General features: G+C 38.3%; 1 non-coding gene across 1 annotated transcript; it reads left to right on the top strand.

Moving 5' to 3' along the window:
• The first annotated feature begins 7546 nt into the window (after window positions 1–7546).
• On the top strand, window positions 7547–7619 carry Trnak-cuu. Its single transcript has one exon. It is a non-coding gene; the product is annotated as a tRNA-Lys (tRNA).
• Window positions 7620–15931: the final 8312 nt, after the last annotated feature.

Genomic DNA, 15931 nt, shown 5'->3' with positions numbered 1-15931 from the left:
TGCCACAGCAGATCTATAATGAGCAATGAATGTGAACCGGTAATAGTTTCCCAACAAAAAAGCCTAGAACTATACGGACACACTGTTGAACTCTAACAGACTGTGAAAGAAAAATTAATATCAATGCTTTTCAAAGTATTCAGTAAAACAGAAAAGGTATCATAGTAAGGTCTTTCTATAAAATCTAGTTAAGAATACAACACAAAAAGGAAATTACAAAGTGGTTACTTTGGTGCAAACTCACACACACACACACACACACACACACACAAACCCTTAATAAATACTTACAAACCAAATTCAGCCATACATTAAAAAAGACCATGCATTATTATCTAACTGGTTTCAGTTAGATATGGCATACAGAAACTAAATGAATAATGCAAACACATTCAAGAGCAAAAAATCACATGATTATCTTGATAGAAACATAAAAAAAATTGGCAAAAATCACTATCACTTTATGGTAAAAGCCCTGAAAGACTAGGAAGATGAGGATGATCTTGTAGCATAATAAAGGCTATATATGTCAAACCTGTTATTGTACATGGGGACAAACTGAAAGCATTCCCTGTACAATCAGAAGTGAAACAAGCATGTTTTCATACTCTGCATACTTGTTTACTACATAGCTTGAATTCTTAGCCAGAACAGTTTTTCTACAAATCCCTAAGAAACTCACTGGGAAAGAAGTCGGGGAGACAAGTTCATTCACAAGAGCCTCAAAAACCTAGTAATAAATATACCTAATGAGGTGAAAGTCATCTATAATAATAATAATTATGAAACTAACTCGTGGACCATGTGGGTGACATCCAATGTGAAACACTGAGGAAACTTATTTAAGAATAAGAGGAGGGGGTAGGCTAAACTGGGTTTTCTTGTTGGTATAATTAATATTATGAAAATGGCTGTTCTATCAATAGTGTTCCACAGGTTCCATGAAATCTCCCCTCAATATTTTAATCACATTATTCACAGAAATTGAACAAATAATAATTCTAAAATGAACAAGAAATGTAAGAGATCCTGAACAGCCAAATCAATTCTGAGAAAAAAAAAGACATGGGAGGCATCATAATATTGCATTTCAAAATATAACACAGGGGCTGGAGAGATGGCTCAGAGGCGAAGACACTTATTGCGCTTGTTCAGGACACAAGTTTGGTGCCCAGCACCCTAATTAGTTGGCCACAACCTCCCCACTGTAACTTCAGCTCCTTATGTACCTAGCCCCTCTGTACAACATGGACAGCAGAGCTAGTGTACACACACACACACACACACACACACACACACACGCACACGCACACGCACGCGCACGCGCACGCGCACACGCGCACACATACACATTTAAAATTGCTATAAATACACTTAAAAAAAACCCTGTTTACAACGTGTAATAAGAGCTATAATAACCATGAAAACCTGCCATGCCACCACTGTACAATAGCCATACCAAAGTAGCTGTATTTATTGTGGCATAATAAAATCAGCTAAGTTATAACATCATCCTAGGTGTCTTTCAATGGATACATGGATAAAGAAAATATTTTCTGAATGTACATATAATGGAGAATTATTCAGGAATGTAAAAAATTATATCATTTTTCATGAAGATGATAGAACTGGAAAGCATGATGTTAAGTAAAGTATGACAGATTCAGCAAGACAAGAATTGCCTATCTTCTTTTGTATGAATAATATAGACTTAAAATATGAAAGAGGAGTATTATGCGAGAAGAAAAAGGAAATCAGTGGGAGGGTGACAAAAATTATAATGTGAATATGACTGAAGTAATTCTATATGTATGAAAACGTCATAATTGAACTTAAAATTTTATACAATTAACATCTAGTGATAAATCTGAAACAGAAGAGTGTACTAAACAAAGCAAGACAGTCACATCTGGAGAGTGTGTGATTCTTCTTACAGGAGCATCTAGATGTTTAAGGTGCCCTTTCCCACAAAGGCCCTTCTCCACCTCCAATTCAGATTCATATCTATCAAAATAGGTAAGCAAAATCTATAATGCTAAAAGGTTTTTAAAATGTTCACAATTTTACACTGCTAACAACTAGAATAAGCTTATGGACAGATGCACTCGAAGGAAGCAGTGACCATCATTTAACATCATAAATATACACATGGCCGTGGTTTAGGGAAGAAAAGGCATTCCAGAGTAACTAGCTATAACACTCTATTGTAGGAGTACTTTATAGGCAACAGTCATAGAGAATGGAATTCAGGAGCCCAGGAGCATGTGCCATAGTGTAACCACGTAGACAATCCTAACAAATCCTCTAAAAGTCGTGCATAATATGCTAACATTACCTGTCCCAGAAAGCAGGGTGAAGAGAAACCAGAATTTGAAGATTTGGTGACATGAATCAGGTAACCTTACCTAGCTTCCTTTCAATCTGATTGTAGCATCTGTCTTGGAGGGTATTGTAAATGTTGGAGAAGAAGGTCAAATAACTTGATTATGCAAAGTATATATAAATGTTTTATTTAAAACATATACTCATCTCTTTAAAAAGAAAGGTCAAGACTTCCTCCTCCACTCCCAACCCACTCTCTAAATAAGTTCTTCCTATGAATTTACTTTAGTCTACCAGGAAACTCTTTAAGAATTTTGTGCTGGTCCTGAATTGAGGACATTATGCATGCTAAGTACACAGTCTCCTACTGAGCCTACACCTAGGTCCTTCTTAAATACATTTATTTTTTAAACCAATTTTTGACAGTTTTATACATCTCTATAATGCACCATGATTGCTCTCAAGCCTCCATCCCTTTTTATGCTCCTACACTCCTGTAAAACCTCCTAGTCTATGAGAGTGCCATTTCCATGTCCACATCCTTTTATTTTGTGATCACTGGGTTTACCATCCAAGGCTGTCCATATAACAATGAATGGGACCTATCCACTGGAGCCTGATGGACAAGTCTGTAGGCACACAACTAAAAACAGTGACTGCCTCTCTCAGCATCCATCAAGATAGAATGTAGGGAAAGGAAGATTTGACAGCTATATTTTGAGCTAGTCCATGCCTGTTCTTTTCCTCCCCATAGGGACCCACAAATAGGAGTTGATAATAAGTGATGAAATCTTTACATTTATGCACACTGATGAGACCATAGGGAATATGTAGCATTGTTCTCCATTTTTAAAAGCTCCATTTCTAAATGTCTGCTGCAGAAGCCTAAGCCCCAAGGTGACATGGGCCATGCCTCTTCTTTTGTAGTAGGGGTATTTCCAGGAAAGCCCAGGGATGGGATTATATTGACAAAGATCACAGTCCTGAAAAATGAATTGGTTAGGTGAAGAACTGTACAAAGAGACAACAAAATGTGTGTGTGTGTGTGTGTGTGTGTGTGTGTGTGTGTGTGTGTGTGTGTATGCGTGTGGCACCGTATATGTATATGTATATATATTAGACTGTGAGAAAACATAAAGTCTACCCCTGAACAAAAAGCATTTTATTTACTATTTGAGAACATCTAGTCTCTTAAGTTAATCCAGTATTGATGTTGCAGTTAGAAGATTATAGGACTGTCTACTTCATCTCTTGAAGGAGCTGAAGGGGAAAAATGGCTTAAAAACTGTATACAGATATTAACTCACCATTATATTCCTCATTAGTTAGAGAAAGGGTAGAAGGGAGCATTTTTCAGTGTTTCATGCTGCATGCAGAATGGATGGTGAATGTGTAGGAGGAAGAGTCAAGAGTAACTGGCATATTTGTTTGTACCTCACATTGACATTAAAAACAACAACAAAAAAAACTACCATGTTAATATTTATTCTTAAAACACAGAACTGAATGTATCATGGTTTTACTACCTTTCTGTTGTCAATCAATCATTCATATCAGGAATTTGTTGTCTCTCCTTTATCAATAGCACCTAGAAATTTATGTTCCTTCTCAATGTCTTTCAAAGTCTTCTGTGTTCTGGCAACAGTTTTGAGAAAGATGATTGGTATTCTATAGTTGCCTCAAAAGGCACACAGAGAGTGTAATATCTTGCTTGTTTGGTGTTTGCTTTGGGAACAGGGTCTTACCATGTAACCCAGGCTGGCATCAAGCTTATGAGTCTCCTGTCTCATCCTTCTGAGTGCTGAGATTACAGGAAAGTCCTGCCATGTTTAGAACAGATTACATGCCTTAGATAAAATAAATAATAAACACATCAAAAGTAGTTGTCATGGTGTCAAGCAGTTGTTGGCAGATTTTTTTTTTTTTACTAAAGCACCAGAGAGTAAATGATTTTAGCCCTGCTGATTGTGCAAATACACAACAAACTGCAGCTATTTGGTGCTACAGGACTATTCATAGATGAGAAACAAATAGGCACAGCTCCATTCCAACAAAAGTTTATTTGGAAAACACTTGGCTGGCCAGAGTAGGAATCCAAGGAATAGTCTGCCAAACATCCTGCTTCTTCTATCTCCTACAAATTCTTCTATTTAATATTTCACAATTAGTGACTCTGCCTTCGCAGGCCCAAAGTTCTTGCTCTTCAGGTGCATCTTCAGGAAAATGAATATCTCATAAAAAGAAAAAAAAACAACATGAACTGTGATTTTTAAACTCAACAGCTTTAAACAACTACTTATTATATATGACACCTATGTCAAGAATAACTCTAAGTAGGTGAAAGATTAATAATTGGTTCTCAAAAATCTAGTAAGAAAACAATGATGGACAGGTGTGGTAACTAATATTCATCACAGAATCTAGAATAATTTAGCAAGCATCTCTTTGAAATTCATGTGGCACCATCCCATGGCTGCTGTCTTTGACTTTAACAAAAAGGAGAATGTGAGCTGCATGTGAGCATTTTCCCTCTCCCTGACTCTTCTTTCTGACTGCAGATGCAATGTGACCAGCTACTTTATTCTCCTACCATCATGTCTTCTTCACCATGCTGGACTGTGCTCTCAAACTGTATGCAAAAATAAATCCTTCTCTTAGGTTGTTTTCATGATTTTTTTTCACAAAAGTGAGAAAAGTAACCAATATATTAGGTAAAAAATAAGTTAAACACTTGTTGAGAGTTTAGTCAATAGTGATGTCACTTCCAGCAGATCTTTGTCATGCTTGGAAAGGAGTTTAGATGTGGGGAGGCCATTATGACTGTGGACTATGGAGACTCAACCTTTCTACCTAAAGACAAGCCATGTGTCCTGTGCCTCATCCCCCCTGTGATGGAGTGACCAGTTTGGTGTACAGAGGAAGGAGTTTTGTTTAATCACAGATCATCTAGATTCCTCACAGGACCCTATTCCCTTTAGATATGCTTCCATTTATTTAAGCTAATAGACTGAACCCACAATTGTGATAAATACCATGTATTTTTCTTAATACAATTTAGCAAACCCTGTAATTCTTTCAATGTATGAATCATCTTGTTCTGGATCAGACATTGCCCTTTTCTGACTGGAATGTGATGCATTCTAACTTTGGTATTCATTGTAAAGACAATAAGAAATCATCTGGAAGACATTCTGTCTCCCACTTAGGTATAATTTCCTTAAGCGAGGCAATTACAGGTCTTTAACTTGGAAAAAGAGTTTTCTCAGACAAAAAAGAAGTTATGGATTCCTCTGGAAAAAAAAGATTCAATTGGAACTTGGTAATTATAAGTCATCTCATTTATCTAAGAACAACTCAACATCTCTTTCTCAAGTTTAGGTACTTTTCCTTGATGCCCACTGACCTAGATGTAAGTGGCTTGGCAAAGACCAATAACTTCCATTGGAGCTTCAAATCTGATAGTTAATTCTCAACTACTTCAATTCTGTATCTATTTTAAAAAGGCTATATTTGGGGGGGCATTGCATAATGGACTGCAAAGTTTTTTCTGTGTAGATTATAGTCAGAAATAGCCAGTCGGGTGGTAGTGGCACATGCCTTTAATCCCAGCACTTGGAAGGCCAAGCCAGGTGGATCTCTGTGAGTTGGAGACCAGCCTGGTCTACAGAGTGAGATCCAGGACAGGTACCAAAACTACACAAATAAACACTGTCTCAAAAAAAAAAAAAAAAAAAGAAAGAAAGAAAGAACTAGCCAAGTAATCACCTAAATCTCTGCTAATCACAGTTATTACAGTGGATGAATTCCTCAGTACCTGGTCTCCTGTGTCTTATCTTTAAAACATACTTCACTCTAATTCACTGATCCAGTTTGATTTCTGTAACTGTGATAAACACCACAATCAAAATAAACTTGAGAATATAAAGAGTTTATTTGGCTTACACTTCTCTGTCATAATCAATCATTGAAAAAATCCAGGGCAAAATCACAAGCAAAATGGATCCAGTACCTCAAGCAGAGGCAATGAAGGAATGCTGCTTACTGCCTTGATCTCACTGACTTGCTCAGCTTGCTTTTCTATGTAACTGGGGACCACTTGACTTCTACAGTGGGCTGTGCCTATTTAAATCAATTAGTAATTGAGAGAGTGCTTTACAAACATGGTCCCTGGCCAACCTAATCTAGGCAATTTTCAATTGAGAGTTCCTATTTCCAGGTGACTCTAGGTTTGAGTCAAATTGATAAAAAAATTATTATGGTAGCTACTAAATACATGGAAACATCACCACTCTCTACATGGTATAGTTTAATTCTAGAATGTTCTCTAAGTCTCATGTATTAAAGGCTTAGCCTCTAGCTTGACTTTAGTGGAGATGACTCTAAACTTTAAAAATTGGTAAAGGCTAATGGGGGTCCTTGGTATTTAGGGGCATGCACTTGGTGGCATTTCTGTTGTACTCCAATCTCTTCCCCTCTCTTTGTGCCCCACTTCTCCATGAGGTAGATACCATTATTTGTCTCTCTCCACAGTATATTCACCCATCATGATCTACAATTTTTTTCTTTTTTGTTATCATTATTTTGCAAAACAACTTTCTCTTCATGCAATGCAATTAATAGGGTGCAATAGCTATTCTTGGTGATCAACTTGACTACATCTGGGATAAACTAAAACCCAAAAGAAGAGGGCACACCTGTGAGGGATTTCTGCTTAATATGAAGTGTGAGGATCTACTTCTAATCTGGATCTTTGAGGCAAGAAGACACAGCTTTAATCCAGATCCAACCTGGGCCACACCTGCTGGAAGCCTCTATTGTTGCTTAAGTTTTCCACCTTGCCCACAGTCAGGACAAATCTTTGTCACCTGCCAGTCCCACAGCCACTCAGACCCAACCAAGTAAACACAGAGACTTATATTGCATACAAACTATATGGCCGTGGCAGGCTTCTTGCTAACGGTTCTTATATCTTAAAGTAACCCATTTCTAGAAATCTATACCTTGCCACGTGGCTCGTGGCTTAGCAGCATCTTCACATGCTTCTTGTGCTGGTGGCATCTGGCCGTGATTTCCTGCAGAAAACTGATAAGAGACTCGAACACAAAGACATATATATGCAGCTAATTGAAGCCTTTTTTCTAGAATTAGTTAGTACTCTATATGACCATTCATATCTTAACAAAGTTTAAAATGTATATATATATAATGTATAATAAATAAAGTTGCCCGGCTAGCTCAGTCGGTAGAGCATGAGACTCTTAATCTCAGGGTCGTGGGTTCGAGCCCCACGTTGGGCGCCAGATATTGATGATACCAACCGTCTTATTAAATAAGAAACACAGAAACAATGCAAAAGAGAAAGCCGAGAGGTCAGAGCTCAGAGCTAAAATCTCACCCTTCTGCCTGCGGTGTCCCAGCTTCCCGAATGAGGAGCTCTATTTCCTGTCTGTTCGTCTATTTAAAGAGACAGAAAAAGCCACAGCTATCTCACCTCACCAGTTCCTCAGCTGGTCCTGTTTCCTCAGACTGGAAGCTTCTGTGTCCTCATCCCAATAGCTCTCAGCTGAACTGTGTTGCTCCAAAAGCCTGAAAGCTTAACCAGCCAAATGCTTCTAGTTTCTGGTCCTCACGCCTTATATATCTTTTTGCTTTCTACCACCACTCCCTGGGATTAAAGGCTGGCTTTCTGGGATTAAAGGAGTGTGTCACCACCATGCTTGGCTATTTCCAATGTGGCCTTGAACTCACAGAGATCCAGAGGGATTTCTATCTCTGGAATGCTAGGATTAAAGGCGTGTGCCACCACCGCCACACTCTTGCTATGGCTCTAATAGCTCTGACCCCCGGCAACTTTATTTATTAACATACAATCAAAATCACATTTCAGTATAATTAGATTACCACCACACTCTATAAAGACATGGAAGAAGGAAGCTTTTTGCTCTTTGCCTGCTTACTACTACATTCAAGAGCAAGTCTATTCCTTCACTGACATTAAAGTCTACTTCCTCAGGATTCCAGTGTATACTGAAGACCTTCTGAGACATACAGCCTTGTGGACTGAGCAACTTGTGGGTTGTTGAACTTTCCATTCACAGTGAGCCATTGTTGGACTAGCTGGACCACATCCTATGGATCTACAACTGTTTTATTACAAGCCCAGATGCAGTAGGGCCAACTGATCATAGAAATCTCTACAACAATGAGTAAAAATAAGGATTTTTTTTTTCCTTTTTAAGTTGAACATCACAGTTTCAGCAATAGAGGGCTGATATATGCCCTTTAGATTCTCAAAAAAAAAAATCATTTACCAATGCCAATGGCGTGATCTAAACCCAAAAAGTCAGTTGAATGAGATCACAAATTTTATTTTCCATATTTATAACAGCCAACTATTGGGGGCCATTCTACTTCACTTTAAATCCAATCAGGGAAACCTTCATGCTAAATATTTTAAGATGGTACCTTTGTTAACAAATGTATTGGAAGGAGGGGAGGGTTGAAGTGAGATAGTCTCAAGAGAAAAGAAAAACTTAATGTGTTACTATTAGATGAAGTGATAGATTCCCTGGGCTCTAAGCCATCTTACTGCTTTGTTTCTGGAAAGGTTAACTTCTAACCCTGGAAGGATTATAGAGAAGCTACTGACATGCTCAGGCTTTATGGAATATTCAATCCCCTTGTGTCTCCTGTTGCAGTGGGGGAAATATGTCAGAGCCACAGGAGAGGTCTGCTCCATTTCTTCTTGTGTCTTATCTTCTCTTATTTTATCCTACTGGACAAAGCATACAGCAGACAGGAGATAAAGTACACTGGGAATTGTGTTTTCAACCCACATCAGTAATTCAGAACACAGAGTAGACATGTAGACAGATCTATGATCAATGGTTGCATGTTGACAAATTGATTCCTTAACTATGTAACTTAACATATTAAATGTTGTCATGAAATCTGTGAGTGTGATTGATAATTGATATACTGAATAAGATTATAAGCACTCATTTGGGGGTTCAAATTCTGGCTTCCTTACATATCTAATTTTGTAATTTTCCATAAGACATATTTAATTTCTCTTCTGAGAAAATCTTAGTCTTCATTATTTCCTTAGATTTCATAATTGCAAAATGGGTGATACCTCATTAATTGTTTCAATATTCAATGTATCTGCAACCATCATATATCTACTGTTGAAGATGCCCACCACCATATATCTACTGTTAAAGATGCCCATGTAGGTGAGGAATGAAGCACCTTCAGGGTATGATGTCAAAACCTAGCATTGATCATTGTTTAAAACATGAGTGAAATTCATGTTTTTTTTTCTCATTTGAAAATGATCAAAGATATTATAAATACTGCTAAGGTTAATGAGGGATGACTAAGTGTTCTAAGAACCCAAGTGACCTAAAGCTTCCTTGGAAATTATTATTCTGAGCCTGGCATTTTGGAGAATTGGTGGGTAGGTGGTAAGGGAATCATAGAAAAGAGCTAACAATCATTTATGACAACTTTTGGGCAGGAATGAGATGAGTTATAAATTTAATCAAGAGAGCTGTAATTGAAGATATTCCCCACTCTAAGGAGCTTACTGTGTAATTAGGATGTGACTTGAAATTGTTCCTCTGATGATAATACCACTGAAGTATAAGCAATTGATCTTGTTTCCAAACTGTACTCAACAAGGTAAAGTGGGACACAAAAGAAATTCTTTAACAGGGACATCCAGAGAAAAGTTGAACTTTGTTAATTTCCCTTTCCTTTCTTTTATTCATTCTCTGCAAAAAGATTTCTGTATTATGAAATAACTTTTAAAAAAAATGGAAACAATATCTCCCATATTTCTCAGATGTCATGAGATATAAAAATCTGGTCTCTTTTTCTTTGATGGCTTTGAGCTTACAGGCTTTAAATATTTCTAGATATTCTACATGCTAACAAAATGTAGTCTAAGGCAGAAGACCTCCAACATAACCAGTACTACAATTTTAACAATCAGTGCTGACGCTGGTGTCAGCTAGTGAGCCATATCAGTGCCAGTTGACATGCTTAGTCCCTATGAGCAGTTGCTTCCTGGCTTTAAACACAGAAGCAAAACTGTAAAGACGGTACATTTCAGGTATGAACCTACTTTTGAAGTCTGAAGATGCTATCTGTAAAACCCCAGAGTGTCAAAACTAGAAAGAATTCCCAGGGAAGAGAATATACTGTGTTTATTTTGATCCTGATACTGCTCCACCACTGGCCTTCACTGAGTAATTTAATTTGGCCCTTAAAACATCCTTTGAAGTTGTGTTTGCTCAGCTCCAGAATCCTGCTGGCAACTAGTTCTAATCACTGGCAGTGGTTGTATTGGTTCCTGGAAAGAATTTGAATCTCTGAACTCCTTCCATTTCTAAGTCAATCCCTGCCTCTGTCTCAGTCAATAGGTAATACATTTTTTTCTCATATACAGTAGATGGGGGAAAACAAAAGCCAAAATATGGCTTGATTATAAAATAAAATATTCAGAGAGAGAGAGAGAGAGTGTGTGTGTGAGAGAGAGAGAGAGAGAGAGAGAGAGAGAGAGAGCTTTATTGAGACACTTGCCTTAACTGAAACCAAGGGATGAGTTGAACCTTCATTGAAATCATTGGGTAGAAAATCAATCACAGAAACAGAACTGTACACTAATTACATTACATGAAATCACAGGGAAGATGAGGGTATACACATTTAATTCCCAGGGAACTTGACATTAGAGAAAAATCTTTGTGACTACATCACCCATGATTATCTTTGTACATTCTATCTTTAATGTGTGTGTGTGTGTGTGTGTGTGTGTGTGTGTGTGTGTGTGTGTGTATAACCAAACTTCTCTCTTAAATTTTTTTTGCATGTATGTGTGGTTATGTATGTTTGCATGTGATGTGAGCACACACACACACATTTGCTTGCGTGTGAAGGCCTGAAGTTGACATTGGTTGTTTTCTTCCATTCTTCTCCAGTTTTTTCAATGAGAAAATGCCAGAGACTAGCCTCAGCAGTTTCAGGGGTCTGAAGGATGGGATACCTGGAAGGCACAGTAACGACTCAGAGACAGTATTTGTGCAAGATGACAGGTCACTTTGGGCTTCTGCAGTTGCTAAGTAGCTTCTCTGCTACAGTTTCTTTAGTTTCCCTAGCTTCTCTAACTTCTCTTAGCTTCTTGTGGTGGTATTGTGTTCCCCAAAATATTGTGTACCTTAATAAACTTATGTGGGGTCAGAGAACAGAAAAGCCACTAGTTAGGCATTGATAGCACATGCCTTTAATACTAGCATTCCAGAGGCAGAAATCCATCTGGGATCTCTGTGAGTTCAAGACCACATTGGAAACAGCCAGGCATGGTGAATCGTGCCTTTAATCCCAGAATGTCGAGCCTTTAATCCTAAAGAGTGATGGTAGAAAGCAGAAAGGTATATAAGGCATGAGGACCAGAAACTAGAAGCATTTGGCTGGTTAAGCATTTGGCTGGTTAAGCTTTCAGGCTTTCAAGCAGCACAGTTCAGCTGGGATTCATTCTGGATGAGGACTCTGGCTTCCAGCCTGAGGAAACAGGACGAGCTGAGAAACTGGTGAGGTGAGATAGCTGTGGCTTGTTCTGTCTCTCTGACCTTCCAGTATTCACCCCAATAACTGGCCTTGGGTTTGATTTTATTAATAAGAACTTTTAAGATTCATGCTACAGCTTCTCTAACTTCTCTTAGCTTCTCTAACTTCTCTTAGCTTCTGCTTTTGCCCTGGTAACCTCAGTCTTTTATTATCATAAGCATGGGGGAACAGAAAAAAGGGGAAATCACCCAGTACAAAATGTTCTCATGATTCCAAAGGTTATTCTTAGAAAATCGCCAATATATTCTTCATCATCTTTTACTAAACACAAAAACTATCCCAGACTTAACACCAAGCAAGCATAATCTATTTTTATCATTAATGATTATACAATCTTCTGAGCACTTGACCCAGAGGCTAGCAACGTGCAATTTCACAAAAAAAAAATGTAAAAATAAGAACAGTGGTCAATGTACCAGACAGTGATTTCCTTCTCACACAGCCTGCTCCAACCTCAAGACCCTTGCAGCTGCCTAAGTTCCTCCTCAGCCCTCTGCAAACACCAAGCCCCATGACTGGTGGGCCACAATGACCTCAGACAAGAAATCTGTCCCTGCAAGTCAGCAAATTCAGTCCTTCTGTATCCCAACAATTCCAAGGAAGACCTGATACAATTTTCAGAGCTTCCATGAAAGGAAGCTCACCTTTTCTGCTAGGAACCCAATCAGGAACCCAATAAAACTTGTAGCAAAATCTCTCCATCATTGTCACATTACCTTTACACTTCTTCAGAAGGAATAAAAAAATATCTGGATTAAAGTTGCCATCTCCCTTTCTTGGTAGAGGCCACTATTTTCCTCCTATTCTAGGTTCCCACACATTTAGTTTGTCACCCCATCTATGTTACTCCATCCACAGTCTTCAGCCAATACCCCTTTGGGTCTCAAGTTTTACACAATGTCCTTGGAATATCCTCAGAAACTGAATTATTCATCATGTCCAGTTTGAGTCCAGTGTGTTGATACACATCATACCATGTGCTATAGTTGACCACACATTCAGTACAGTGTGGTGGTATTGTGTTCTCCAAAATATTGTTACTCTAATAAACTTATCTGGGGTCAGAGAACAGAACAGCCACAATATTAAACATAGAGGTTAGGCAGTGGTAGCACACGCCTTTAATCCTATCACTTGGGAGGCAGAGATCCATCTGGATCTCTGTGAGTTTAAAGCCACACTGGAAATAGCCAGGCATGGTGACTCACCTTTAATCCCAGGAAGCGAGCCTTTAATCCTAGGAAGTGATAGCAGAAAGCAGAAAGGTATATAAGATGTGAGGACCAGGAACTAGAGCTGGTTAAGACTTTAGGCTTTTGAGCAGCAGTCAGCTGAGATCAGTTTGGACAAGGACACAGGAGCTTCCAGTCTGAGGAAACAGGATCAGCTGAGGAATTGGCGAGGTGATGTGGCTGTGGCTTGTTCTGCTTCTCTGATCTTCCAGCGTTCACCCCAATACCAGGGTTTGTTTTATTAATAAGAACTTCTAAGATTCATGCTACAATACAGTTTATCCAAGCTTAAAAAGCTTCCCCAGGCTGCAGGTTCTTTTCCATGAACTGCATAACTGCCTTAACCCCAGCCTGGATGATCATCTCTGTATAATTTCCTGTGAAATTTACTTCACTCCTTTCCTGTATCACAGAAATCACCATTGATCTATGAACACAGAACATGAAGATCAGATAGAAGAAAAAGACTAGTATTACAAGAAGTATTTATATGGAGGAGAATATGACATGTGCATGCCTTAAAGCATGATGTTGTGACACATAGGCAATTCTGCCTTGGCCCTCTAGAGGCATGCTAAACAGAAGATCTGGGGAACACACAGAGGGTTGATGGTCCACAATCTCAGGTCCCCTTTTCTCCAATCACTGCTGGCAGCACATCAACCATCTTATATGCCATCCCTGGCAAGGAAAGGTCTTTCAATAGGATACAGAGTTCACTGATTCTGTTAGTCTTAGGTAGCCAGCTTTCTTCAGGCTTCCCCATCTCTTCCTCCAGAATGCTGGAATTATAGGCAGCTGCCACACCTGTCTGGTTTTATGTGAGTCCTGGGCATCCAAATTCCAGTTTTCAAGCTTGCAAGGCAAGTGTCTTACCTACTGGGTCATCTCCCTAGTTCCTAACTTCTCACATACGCAAAAACTTAACAATACTTTATAGGTTTCTATATCTATGATTTCTTCAAGCATATTTTATCTTGCATTATTTCAAACAAAATAAAAATGGACCATCATAATGTTAATGACTTTTAAAGGATTGAATTGAAGGATATGCCAGTCAGTACGTAAACACCCTAAAAGAAAATATTTTACAGTAGGCTTACATTTAGGGCCATAAAGTACCATGTAGTATCTACTCCCTATTTTGTACAATGTCAAGCCAAGAAAATATCTCAGGGGTTCAGTCTCTTAGAATTCATGTAAAAGCAAATTGGAAAATTCTGATATTCCTAGGAGAAAGGTATTATTTAGTGAAACTATACTATAAGGAATATCTTATCTTGTGAGTGGAGCTGATATGGGAAGTGCTTGGAAACATGCGTTGTGCATGGTAGCCTGATGCTTAGTTTTTATAGGGTAAGCTTGTGTTGCCAATGTCTAGACACTACTATTCTAGTGAGAAGGCAAATCATTGAACTTATTTGGCACTTGCTGACCAGTGAAAGGAAGGAGAGATACATAATTTAAAAGGCAAAACATCTTTTGACATCTCTCCTCTACTCTCCAATAGAAAGTAAAAAATCTGTTTTTCTCTTGTGGCTTTTCTTGTTTGGGTTCATAGATAACATGTTTTTCTTGTGCACAGTGCATATCCATAATCAATGTATTGTATAAAATGGAGGGCTAGCTAAATTATAGTGATTTCCACAGACTACAAAAATTCAAATTAACAGTCAGGATTCTCTGTCTTGCCTACATATGCACTATATTTATGGTGCATTCTGCCAATACAATTGAGGGAGAGAATTGGTGAGCCAAGCCAGTAGACTAGACTTGTTGATAAAATTTTAATCAAAGCTTTCCTCTGTGAAAAGAATTTGGTCAAGACGTTATCTGCAAGTCATAGTGCTGCTTGCTAAGCAATATGAAGACAATTTAATATCCTAGAAGTTTTAGTGGAAAGCATATTTATCTACTTTGATGGCCATCCTAAAATGACATGCACACTAAACGGACTATGCACTTGTTTCTAAGAGTTGTGAGAACAAGGACAGTGATGAAAATATTAAGGAAAAAGGAGAAGGAAGGAGAAAAAGGGGAGGGAGAGAAGCAGGGAGGAGAGGAGAAAAGGGAGTTTTGTTATTCTCCAAGATTGTTGTTGCTCAGATTTTGATGTCTGGACCAACAATATTTATCACCTGAGAGCTTGGAAGAACAAGGTTTCAATCCCAAACTAGAAAAAAAAATGGAGGGGGGGGGGGGGCAGTAAGATTTTCTATTTCTAAAACATTCCCAGGTGTTTGTGTGAGGGCACATTAACATTGGCAAAAGTGTGACCTAAACCAGTGTTTTAAAGTTGTGCTTAGGTGGTATGGGATCTTATCTTTCATCAAAAGTTGTGAATTTCCATCTTTACCCCTTTTGTGTAACCTAGCTCCTCATGTTTCTGGGTGGTTCAAACCAACATCAGAGACTTTCACTGAATCAGTTGGGTTCTTAGTCAGTGTCAGCATACATCTAGGATGTGATCAGTTCACCACACATGATGAGGCTTGGACCTGCCTTTTAGACATAGAGTTTCATACACACTGTACACACAACTTTGTAACACATTTGTCCATATGAAAATGGCTTTATGGAAAGATCTCAAAATGCTAATGATGTTTGTGTCAAGGTAGTGGGATTATTGACACTTGTATTTTTCTTTAAAATATACTCCAAATTTTCCACTAAGAGATGTTTTGGAAAAAATAAAAAAAAAAAAAAGATAGAGCAAGGCACAAAATCACTATGAGTTTTGTAGTGGA

This window comes from Peromyscus leucopus, chromosome 3, assembly GCF_004664715.2.
Source record: "Peromyscus leucopus breed LL Stock chromosome 3, UCI_PerLeu_2.1, whole genome shotgun sequence".
NCBI lineage: Eukaryota > Metazoa > Chordata > Mammalia > Rodentia > Cricetidae > Peromyscus > Peromyscus leucopus.
This window is presented reverse-complemented; position numbering and strand designations above follow the sequence as displayed.